The 12,599-nt window shown below is 47.8% G+C and overlaps 2 long non-coding RNA genes across 2 annotated transcripts; both read right to left on the reverse strand.

Annotated features, from left to right (window-relative positions):
• Positions 1-2,099: 2,099 nt before the first annotated feature.
• Positions 2,100-3,159, reverse strand: LOC124686747. Its single transcript, XR_006997921.1, has 4 exons — positions 3,045-3,159; positions 2,856-2,954; positions 2,661-2,744; positions 2,100-2,148 (listed from the first exon to the last, which is right to left on the reverse strand). It is a non-coding gene; the product is annotated as an uncharacterized LOC124686747 (long non-coding RNA).
• A 3,968-nt stretch (positions 3,160-7,127) lies between these two features.
• On the reverse strand, positions 7,128-7,626 carry LOC124687057. The gene is made up of 3 exons (XR_006998065.1): positions 7,512-7,626; positions 7,323-7,421; positions 7,128-7,211 (listed from the first exon to the last, which is right to left on the reverse strand). It is a non-coding gene; the product is annotated as an uncharacterized LOC124687057 (long non-coding RNA).
• Positions 7,627-12,599: the final 4,973 nt, after the last annotated feature.

Here is a 12,599-nt window from a genome sequence, read left to right on the forward strand (position 1 = left end):
ATAAATCAAAAAGAAAAACACGATGCATCGTGCTCCTCTTCCTACCTAGGTCCGTACTCCTATCTACGCCGGGGATGTACCTCACCACTATTCGAACATGTACCTGCGCTAGAAAAAACGGAAACTCTTTACGAGATAAATCAAAAGAAAAACACGATCACCGTGCTCCTCTTCCTACATAACTCTGTACTCGTCTCTACGCCGGGGATGTACTTCACACCCCTTCGGACGTGTACACGCGCTAGAGGAAACGGAAATCTTTCCGGATAAATCAAAAAGAAAAACACGATCCGGTGCTCCTCTTCCTACCTACGCTGTACTCGTCTCTACGCCGGGGATGTACCTCACCACTATTCGAACATGTACCTGCGCTAGAAAAAACGGAAACCCTTTCCAGATAAATCAAAAGAAAAACACAGTACCGTGCTTGTGACGCCCCGGAACCGGTGCCATGAGGATCCCAGCGAACCCGCCGAAATCCGCATGATATCGATTCAGAGACGCCCTCCGACACGACGTGCGCGAAGAATCACACACGTGATGCCAGAGGAATTAACACGAGCGGTAACATTACAACAGGATTACAATAGAGCCCACAAGATACATATATTACAACAACGACTCCAGCGAGTCAAGATTCAAATATACAATACAAAGATCCAAATCTTACAGAAATTCGAATACGTCCGAGTACGGACAAGATACAAATTGGACTAAGAGTCCCGAAGATAACCGATGGCGTCCATAACCCCGCCGGGCCAAGCCGGAAGGGTAACCTTGCTAACGTCGTCATCTCGTACTGTCAAAGTCGGGCCATCGGTTGCCGACGGAAGGGGAGGAGACAAAAAGAAAGGAAGGCGAGGGTAAGTACCATTGGCACGTACTTGCGAGACAAGACCAGCTATGCTCGTCGGTGGGCGGTATAAACTTCACCCGGCTATATGTGGAGTTTAGCGGCGGCAAAGCTACTATCCAATAGAGACACGCTACAACATCCGTCTACTCGAGAGAAGATAAGAGAGCGCACAAGGTAACGAGATAAATACTACACAAACATAACCCGACTAGATTACACATATCCCCTTCAACAATTGCGAAGAGGCAATGTAAAAGGCACTCAACGGTGGACAAGTTTTATTAGGTGTCGGTTGTAGTAATGCTAAATTACTACGCAAGTTATTATCGGATTATTAACAACAGGATAATAGTGTAAGTTGTTCTATGATCAAGCCATACAATTCCAAGTCGTCCATAACCGCGGACACGGCTTATCGATAAGATGTACACCCTGCAGGGGTTGCCCAAATGTAACCATACGCATGCTCGAACCCACTTACTACAGGTGGAGTCTCACATCAAGACCGTTCCCAATGCAAGAGAAAGTTTAATGGGAGCCACCCAACTAAGCTACCCGTGACGAAGTCCGGCCGTACTCCGATACGGACCCAGAGGTTTGTGCCAACGGCTAAGCTAAGTGTGAACAACCTGCTGTCGCTAATCGTTCCACGATATGAGTACATAACAGAATATAAACACCCGAAGGCAACAGAAGTAAATCGTGCATCGTGCATATGAGCAAATAAAACCAAGGTTGTGGCTCCCAATAAACAGACTCGAGGAAAGGTAGTGGGTGATGGGGGTCCCACTCCCCACGTACGGGTAGAGCGCTCAATCTCGGAACAGATAACAAGAACTCGGGTCCTAGGGGACATTAGCGAGTCAAAGTTCCGATGCTTTCGCAAAGGGGCTCACAGATGCCTCTGCTTACAATTTTAGTTGTTAACAAATAAGTAAAGCATGTGTATCTCCAACAATTGATATAGCATGTGATAACCTCCCAACAAGATATCCCGAACATCTCGAGATATCAACAAGACCCTAAACTCGCCTACGACTCGCAAAGCTGGCAAACAACAAACATCAGGTAGGGCAAGGAGGTGTATCTCGGATCATATAGGGTAACTGGTGGAATAGGACGCGTGACACAACAGAATCGCGACATATGGATAGCAATAGATCAAAAGAGCATGTAAATGTAAAATAGGTGAAGGGGTGGGCTCGCCTGTGAAAAGCTGCAGAAGAACTTGTCGGAGAACTCGTCGTATCTCACAACACCACTTCGTGATCCTATCCGGGAAGAAGCAAATGCTGGAACACACAACGTATGCAATCTTACTACTACGGATAAAGAACCAGCATGCTCAAGATGATATGCATGACATGGCAAGGATGATGCGGTGCTACTTATCCATATTAATCGGAGTCGGAACCCGGACAATCAATTAGGGTTGGCGTTGCATATCTACCGACAAAGTTAAGTGATGATTAGCATGGCAAACATAGCAGGGGTGAGCTACAACAAAGTTAAATGGAACCGGGACAACATATATATAATATCCCACATATTCCATATGTTCCATATTAGGTGATAATGCAAACTATCACGAATTTATATGATGCATGAGGCAACAGCAAGCATGAATGGCATAATCATGTTCATCATATTTTTCTGATCAATTTTTATATAGAACACTTTGCATTTGAAGTTACAGATTAAAAGATATTAATTTTGCAAGAATTACACTAATCCTGCAATTTTTAGAAAACAGAGATCGTGCAGAAATTTTGTAACACAAGAGGAGCTAGTCACAGCCACTGACCTGCGGGGCCAGGGGCGACTAGGCGCTGACAAGGAGCAAAATGCTGCTGTGCTGGGGCTGCAGAGACTGACGGACTGATCCCGGCTATCAGCAGACAAACAAAGAAGAGATTATATAAAAAAGGCTTTGCATGACTTGGGATTTGAACTCCTGGTCTTAGGCGTCTAATGCAGGTGCATACCACTCAGGTAGTACCTTTGATTGTTGATCAGTTTGGGACTCACTGAAACGAATACGAGGACGACGAGATCGGAGGCCGGAGACGCTGGGAACGTCAGCATGCAACGCTGCAGACTAAAGAAAAAGGAGTAAGAAGGTTCAGACTTTGGTCTCGTGCAAGTAGCAAACAAGCGATCGATGCAAAAGAGGCCAGGCAGGTCGGACCTTCGGTGCAGCTTTGACGGAGACGGGCGGGAGCAGATGGAGCGCAACGCTCGCGCGAGCACGCGCTGGTGACGGAGAGACGCGTCGACTGAACCAGAGAAGTGGAGCACCAGGCGCGGGGCTGGTGGTGCTTGACGTGGTGGACAGAAGGCGCGGTCGGAGACGGCCGCTGGTGCGCGTCGCGTGCGAAGACGCACTGCATGGCCGCGCGCCGACGAACAGAGGAACAGCGACGAGCGCTGCCGCGGTCGAAGATCTTGACGGAACGCAAAACAGGCAGAGGTTCGAGCCCGTCCACGGTCGAGTGCATGGAGAAGAGGAAGACGACGGTCAGAAGCTGTGCGCGGAGTCGGACATGGATGGGAAACATGGAAAAGACGGGAACGGCATGACGCTCACCCTAGAATCGTTGATACATGCCGATGCTCGACGAGAAAACACCAAGACGAGCATGGCCGGCGACGGGCAGCGCAAGGCGGAGGACCAGGTGGCTTTGAAGAAGCTCGGGGACGCGAGCTGCTTTGCGGTGGTGAACGTCCGCGTCGACGGCAGGGAGGAACCTGAGGCAGCGGCGCGGCGGCGCGAGCTTGGCGAGCGCGCAGGCGACGGAAGGAAGCAGCGGCTGCTGTTTTCTCTTGGAACGCAGGAGGAGAAGAGCGAACGACAAGAAGAAGAGAGGGGTGGCGGCGGCAAGGAGGGAGAAACAGCAGTAGGGTAGGGTTTGGTCTGGTCTGCAGTTCGGTTATAAGGAGGATGGCGCTGCATGGTGGCCGTCCCATCGATCAGGTGCTCGACGTGGCACCGCTCCGATTGCGTCCGTACAAAGGAAGAAGAAGATGCCAGGCAGTGTTCGCTGTAGCTGGGCTGGGCTGGAGTTGGGCGGTTACGGTGGAGAGAAAAGAGGAAAAAGGCTTGGTGGGAACATGAACGATCGGTGGATGCTGGTTATTGTTGGATCACAAGGGCTGCACGGTGGAAAAGAGCAAAAGACTAGGTGGGCTGAAACGGGATGGCTCCCTCTCTCTGTGAAACATATTTCTTGAGAATACTTGGGTAGATGTGAAAGCAAGAAATGGGAGAAAGAAAGGAGTGAACGATAGAGAAAAGAAGTGAGCATCTGTCAAAAATATTTAAACTGGATTTGAAAATAATTTGAAAACTTTCCACAAAAATTAGTTTTTTAGGGTTTTGTTAAATGAAAAGGAGAGAGAGGTTTTATTATATAACCCATATGAGAGGGAAATAAAAATATCTAGGGTTATAAAATAGTTTTATTTTATTTTGTGAAACCATGGATGATATGATGCATATGCCATGATGATACACAAAAGAAAAACAACAAAGAAATCTAATAGGGGTGCTACCCGGGGCCGTTACAATCGACACCACTAACAAGGGATCGCGCCCCGAGATCCCACGTCCAGGTACGGGGGAGAGAGGTGAACTATCGGGTCTTCAGGCGACGTGTCGATCTCCTCGACACCACTAACAAGAGTTCTTGCTCCACATAGATCGGCGACACCACTAACAAGAAGTCGTTGTTCCGCTGTTGCTGATGTAGTTCTGTTGAGATCCTCCGAAGATCGGACCTAATAGGTGAGGGGCAAAGATCGTCCAACCCACGTCGGAACCTAAGACTCAGCAAAACTCAGGTAAGAGAGAAGACTCAAAACTCGCATAGGTAAGAGAAGAAAGAATTTAGGTAAGGAGAAAAATCAGAGCTAATCAGAACTATCCAACGAATTTTCAGAAAATAGTTTTGGCACTAGACACAACGTCCGTTGGCAAAGTTATCCTACAGGCTGGACTAGTGGGGTACCGTCAACCTGAGGCTCTGATACCAACTTGTGACGCCCCGGAACCGGTGCCATGAGGATCCCAGCGAACCCGCCGAAATCCGCATGATATCGATTCAGAGACGCCCTCCGACACGACGTGCGCGAAGAATCACACACGTGATGCCAGAGGAATTAACACGAGCGGTAACATTACAACAGGATTACAATAGAGCCCACAAGATACATATATTACAACAACGACTCCAGCGAGTCAAGATTCAAATATACAATACAAAGATCCAAATCTTACGAGAATTCGAATACGTCCGAGTACGGACAAGATACAAATTGGACTAAGAGTCCCGAAGATAACCGATGGCGTCCATAACCCTGCCCGGGCCAAGCCGGAAGGGTAACCTTGCTAACGTCGTCATCTCGTACTGTCAAAGTCGGGCCATCGGTTGCGAGACGGAAGGGGAGGAGACAAAAAGAAAGGAAGGCGAGGGTAAGTACCATTGGCACGTACTTGCGAGACAAGACCAGCTATGCTCGCCGGTGGGCGGTATAAACTTCACCCGGCTATATGTGGAGTTTAGCGGCGAGCAAAGCTACTATCCAATAGAGACACGCTACAACATCCGTCTACTCGGAGAAGATAAGAGAGCGCACAAGGTAACAGATAAATACTACACAAACATAACCCAGCCGATTACACATATCCCCTTCAACAATTGCGAAGAGGCAATGTAAAAGGCACTCAACGGTGGACAAGTTTTATTAGGTGTCGGTTGTAGTAATGCTAAATTACTACGCAAGTTATTATCAGATTATTAACAACGGGATAATAGTGTAAGTTGTTCTATGATCAAGCCATACAATTCCAAGTCGTCCATAACCGCGGACACGGCTTATCGATAAGATGTACACCCTGCGAGGGTTGCCCAAATGTAACCATACGCATGCTCGAACCCACTTACTACAGGTGGAGTCTCACATCAAGACCGTTCCCAATGCAAGAGAAAGTTTAATGGGAGCCACCCAACTAAGCTACCCGTGACGAAGTCGGCCGTACTCCGATACGGACCCGGAGGTTTGTGCCAACGGCTAAGCTAAGTGTGAACAACTCTGCTGTCGCTAATCGTTCCACGATATGAGTACATAACGAGAATATAAACACCCGAAGGCAACGAAGTAAATCGTGCATCGTGCATATGAGCAAATAAAACCAAGGTTGTGGCTCCCAATAAACGGACTCGAGGAAAGGTAGTGGGTGATGGGGGTCCCACTCCCCACGTACGGGTAGAGCGCTCAATCTCGGAACGGATAACAAGAACTCGGGTCCTAGGGGACATTAGCGAGTCAAAGTTCCGATGCTTTCGCAAAGGGGCTCACGAGATGCCTGCGCTTACAATTTTAGTTGTTAACAAATAAGTAAAGCATGTGTATCTCCAACAATTGATATAGCATGTGATAACCTCCCAACAAGATATCCCGAACATGTCGAGATATCAACAAGACCCTAAACTCGCCTACGACTCGCAAAGGCGGCAAACAACAAACATCGGGTAGGGCAAGGAGGTGTATCTCGGATCATATAGGGTAAGCTGGTGGAATAGGACGCGTGACACAACAGAATCGCGACATATGGATAGCAATAGATCAAAAGAGCATGTAAATGTAAAATAGGTGAAGGGGTGGGCTCGCCTGTGAAAAGCTGCAGAAGAACTTGTCGGAGAACTCGTCGTATCTCACAACACCACTTCGTGATCCTATCCGGGAAGAAGCAAATCTTTGGAACACACAACGTATGCAATCTTACTACTACGGATAAAGAACCAAGCATGCTCAAGATGATATGCATGACATGGCAAGGATGATGCGGTGCTACTTATCCATATTAATCGGAGTCGGAACCCCGGACAATCAATTAGGGTTGGCGTTGCATATCTACCGACAAAGTTAAGTGATGATTAGCATGGCAAACATAGCAGGGGTGAGCTACAACAAAGTTAAATGGAACCGGGACAACATATATATAATATCCCACATATTCCATATGTTCCATATTAGGTGATAATGCAAACTATCACGAATTTATATGATGCATGAGGCAACAGCAAGCATGAATGGCATAATCATGTTCATCATATTTTTCTGATCAATTTTTATATAGAACACTTTGCATTTGAAGTTACAGATTAAAAGATATTAATTTTGCAAGAATTACACTAATCCTGCAATTTTTAGAAAACAGAGATCGTGCAGAAATTTTGTAACACAAGAGGAGCTAGTCACAGCCACTGACCTGCGGGGCCAGGGGCGACTAGGCGCTGACAAGGAGCAAAATGCTGCTGTGCTGGGGCTGCAGAGACTGACGGACTGATCCCGGCTATCAGCAGACAAACAAAGAAGAGATTATATAAAAAAGGCTTTGCATGACTTGGGATTTGAACTCCTGGTCTTAGGCGTCTAATGCAGGTGCATACCACTCAGGTAGTACCTTTGATTGTTGATCAGTTTGGGACTCACTGAAACGAATACGAGGACGACGAGATCGGAGGCCGGAGACGCTGGGAACGTCAGCATGCAACGCTGCAGACTAAAGAAAAAGGAGTAAGAAGGTTCAGACTTTGGTCTCGTGCAAGTAGCAAACAAGCGATCGATGCAAAAGAGGCCAGGCAGGTCGGACCTTCGGTGCAGCTTTGACGGAGACGGGCGGGAGCAGATGGAGCGCAACGCTCGCGCGAGCACGCGCTGGTGACGGAGAGACGCGTCGACTGAACCAGAGAAGTGGAGCACCAGGCGCGGGGCTGGTGGTGCTTGACGTGGTGGACAGAAGGCGCGGTCGGAGACGGCCGCTGGTGCGCGTCGCGTGCGAAGACGCACTGCATGGCCGCGCGCCGACGAACAGAGGAACAGCGACGAGCGCTGCCGCGGTCGAAGATCTTGACGGAACGCAAAACAGGCAGAGGTTCGAGCCCGTCCACGGTCGAGTGCATGGAGAAGAGGAAGACGACGGTCAGAAGCTGTGCGCGGAGTCGGACATGGATGGGAAACATGGAAAAGACGGGAACGGCATGACGCTCACCCTAGAATCGTTGATACATGCCGATGCTCGACGAGAAAACACCAAGACGAGCATGGCCGGCGACGGGCAGCGCAAGGCGGAGGACCAGGTGGCTTTGAAGAAGCTCGGGGACGCGAGCTGCTTTGCGGTGGTGAACGTCCGCGTCGACGGCAGGGAGGAACCTGAGGCAGCGGCGCGGCGGCGCGAGCTTGGCGAGCGCGCAGGCGACGGAAGGAAGCAGCGGCTGCTGTTTTCTCTTGGAACGCAGGAGGAGAAGAGCGAACGACAAGAAGAAGAGAGGGGTGGCGGCGGCAAGGAGGGAGAAACAGCAGTAGGGTAGGGTTTGGTCTGGTCTGCAGTTCGGTTATAAGGAGGATGGCGCTGCATGGTGGCCGTCCCATCGATCAGGTGCTCGACGTGGCACCGCTCCGATTGCGTCCGTACAAAGGAAGAAGAAGATGCCAGGCAGTGTTCGCTGTAGCTGGGCTGGGCTGGAGTTGGGCGGTTACGGTGGAGAGAAAAGAGGAAAAAGGCTTGGTGGGAACATGAACGATCGGTGGATGCTGGTTATTGTTGGATCACAAGGGCTGCACGGTGGAAAAGAGCAAAAGACTAGGTGGGCTGAAACGGGATGGCTCCCTCTCTCTGTGAAACATATTTCTTGAGAATACTTGGGTAGATGTGAAAGCAAGAAATGGGAGAAAGAAAGGAGTGAACGATAGAGAAAAGAAGTGAGCATCTGTCAAAAATATTTAAACTGGATTTGAAAATAATTTGAAAACTTTCCACAAAAATTAGTTTTTTAGGGTTTTGTTAAATGAAAAGGAGAGAGAGGTTTTATTATATAACCCATATGAGAGGGAAATAAAAATATCTAGGGTTATAAAATAGTTTTATTTTATTTTGTGAAACCATGGATGATATGATGCATATGCCATGATGATACACAAAAGAAAAACAACAAAGAAATCTAATAGGGGTGCTACCCGGGGCCGTTACAGTGCTCCTCTTCCTACATAACCTGTACTCGTCTCTACGCCGGGGATGTACTTCACACCCCTTCGAACCTGTACCTGCGCTAGAGGAAACGGAAATCTTTCCAGATAAATCAAAAAGAAAAACACAGTACCGTGCTCCTCTTCCTACCTAGGCTGTACTCCTATCTACGCCGGGGATGTACCTCACCACTATTCGAACATGTACCTGCGCTAGAAAAAACGGAAACTCTTTACAGATAAATCAAAAGAAAAACACAGTACCGTGCTCCTCTTCCTACATAACCTGTACTCGTCTCTACGCCGGGGATGTACTTCACACCCCTTCGGACGTGTACCTGCGCTAGAGGAAACGGAAATCTTTCCAGATAAATCAAAAAGAAAAACACAGTACCGTGCTCCTCTTCCTACCTAGGCTGTACTCGTCTCTACGCCGGGGATGTACCTCACCACTATTCGAACATGTACCTGCGCTAGAAAAAACGGAAACTCTTTACAGATAAATCAAAAGAAAAACACAGTACCGTGCTCCTCTTCCTACATAACCTGTACTCGTCTCTACGCCGGGGATGTACTTCACACCCCTTCGGACGTGTACATGCGCTAGAGGAAACGGAAATCTTTCCAGATAAATCAAAAGAGAAATACAGTACCGTTCTCCTCTTCCTACAAAACCTGTACTCGTCTCTACGACGAGGATGTACTTCACACACCTTCGAACCTGTACCTGCGCTAGAGAAAACGGAAATCTTTCCACATAAACCAAAAGAGAAACACAGTACCCTCTTCCTACATATCCTGTACTCGTCTCTACGACGAGGATGTACTTCACACACCTTCGAACCTGTACCTGCGCTAGAGAAAACGGAAATCTTTCCACATAAACCAAAAGAAAAACACAGTACCGTGCTCCTCTTCCTACCTAGGCTGTACTCCTATCTACGCCGGGGACGTACCTCACCACTATTCGAACATGTACCTGCGCTAGAAAAAACGGAAACTCTTTACAGATAAATCAAAAGAAAAACACAGTACCGTGCTCCTCTTCCTACCTAGGCTGTACTCCTATCTACGCCGGGGATGTACCTCACCACTATTCGAACATGTACCTGCGCTAGAAAAAACGGAAACCCTTTACAGATAAATCAAAAGAAAAACACAGTACCGTGCTCCTCTTCCTACATAACCTGTACTCGTCTCTACGCCGGGGATGTACTTCACACCCCTTCGAACCTGTACTGCGCTAGAGGAAACGGAAATCTTTCCAGATAAATCAAAAAGAAAAACACAGTACCGTGCTCCTCTTCCTACCTAGGCTGTACTCCTATCTACGCCGGGGATGTACCTCACCACTATTCGAACATGTACCTGCGCTAGAAAAAACGGAAACTCTTTACAGATAAATCAAAAGAAAAACACGAGTACCGTGCTCCTCTTCCTACATAACCTGTACTCGTCTCTACGCCGGGGATGTACTTCACACCCCTTCGGACGTGTACCTGCGCTAGAGGAAACGGAAATCTTTCCAGATAAATCAAAAAGAAAAACACAGTACCGTGCTCCTCTTCCTACCTACGCTGTACTCGTCTCTACGCCGGGGATGTACCTCACCACTATTCGAACATGTACCTGCGCTAGAAAAAACGGAAACCCTTTACAGATAAATCAAAAGAAAAACACAGTACCGTGCTCCTCTTCCTACATAACCTGTACTCGTCTCTACGCCGGGGATGTACTTCACACCCCTTCGAACCTGTACTTGCGCTAGAGGAAACGGAAATCTTTCCAGATAAATCAAAAAGAAAAACACGAGTACCGTGCTCCTCTTCCTACCTAGGCTGTACTCCTATCTACGCCGGGGATGTACCTCACCACTATTCGAACATGTACTGCGCTAGAAAAAACGGAAACTCTTTACGGATAAATCAAAAGAAAAACACGAGTACCGTGCTCCTCTTCCTACATAACCTCGTACTCGTCTCTACGCCGGGGATGTACTTCACACCCCTTCGGACGTGTACCTGCGCTAGAGGAAACGGAAATCTTTCCAGATAAATCAAAAAGAAAAACACAGTACCGTGCTCCTCTTCCTACCTAGGCTGTACTCGTCTCTACGCCGGGGATGTACCTCACCACTATTCGAACATGTACTGCGCTAGAAAAAACGGAAACCCTTTACGGATAAATCAAAAGAAAAACACGAGTACCGTGCTCCTCTTCCTACATAACCTGTACTCGTCTCTACGCCGGGGATGTACTTCACACCCCTTCGAACCTGTACCTGCGCTAGAGGAAACGGAAATCTTTCCAGATAAATCAAAAAGAAAAACCTTGTACCGTGCTCCTCTTCCTACCTAGGCTGTACTCCTATCTACGCCGGGGATGTACCTCACCACTATTCGAACATGTACCTGCGCTAGAAAAAACGGAAACTCTTTACGGATAAATCAAAAGAAAAACACGATGCCGTGCTCCTATTCCTACATAACCTGTACTCGTCTCTACGCCGGGGATGTACTTCACACCCCTTCGGACGTGTACCTGCGCTAGAGGAAACGGAAATCTTTCCAGATAAATCAAAAAGAAAAACACAGTACCGTGCTCCTCTTCCTACCTACGCTGTACTCGTCTCTACGCCGGGGATGTACCTCACCACTATTCGAACATGTACCTGCGCTAGAAAAACGGAAACCCTTTACAGATAAATCAAAAGAAAAACACAGTACCGTGCTCCTCTTCCTACATAACCTGTACTCGTCTCTACGCCGGGGATGTACTTCACACCCCTTCAAACCTGTACCTGCGCTAGAGGAAACGGAAATCTTTCCACATAAACCAAAAGAGAAACACAGTACCGTTCTCCTCTTCCTACCTAGGCTGTACTCGTCTCTACGACGAGGATGTACTTCACACCCCTTCGGACGTGTACCTGCGCTAGAGGAAACGGAAATCTTTCCAGATAAACCAAAAGAGAAACACAGTACCGTTCTCCTCTTCCTACCTAGGCTGTACTCGTCTCTACGACGAGGATGTACTTCACACCCCTTCGGACGTGTACCTGCGCTAGAGGAAACGGAAATCTTTCCAGATAAATCAAAAGGAAAAACACGATACCGTGCTCCTCTTCCTACCTACGCTGTACTCGTCTCTACGCCGGGATGTACCTCACCACTATTCGAACATGTACCTGCGCTAGAAAAACGGAAACCCTTTACGGATAAATCAAAAGAAAAACACGATACCGTGCTCCTCTTCCTACATAACCTGTACTCGTCTCTACGCCGGGGATGTACTTCACACCCCTTCGAACTCTGTACTGCGCTAGAGGAAACGGAAATCTTTCCGGATAAACCAACAGAGAAATACGATACCGTGCTCCTCTTCCTACATAACTCTGTACTCGTCTCTACGACGAGGATGAACTTCACACCCCTTCGGACGTGTACACTGCGCTAGAGGAAACGGAAATCTTTCCACATAAACCAAAAGAGAAACACAGTACCGTTCTCCTCTTCCTACCTAGGCTGTACTCGTCTCTACGACGAGGATGTACTTCACACCCCTTCGGACGTGTACCTAAACGGAAATCTTTACAGATAAATCAAAAGAGAAACACAGTACAGTGCTCCTCTTCCAGAGAATAAAAGAGAAAATCAAACGAAACCTTTCCAAAAGAAAAAAATAGAAAAAAAAACAACAATTTGATGCGCCGAAG

The sequence above is a fragment of the Lolium rigidum genome, chromosome 2 (assembly GCF_022539505.1).
Source record: "Lolium rigidum isolate FL_2022 chromosome 2, APGP_CSIRO_Lrig_0.1, whole genome shotgun sequence".
Lineage (NCBI taxonomy): Eukaryota > Viridiplantae > Streptophyta > Magnoliopsida > Poales > Poaceae > Lolium > Lolium rigidum.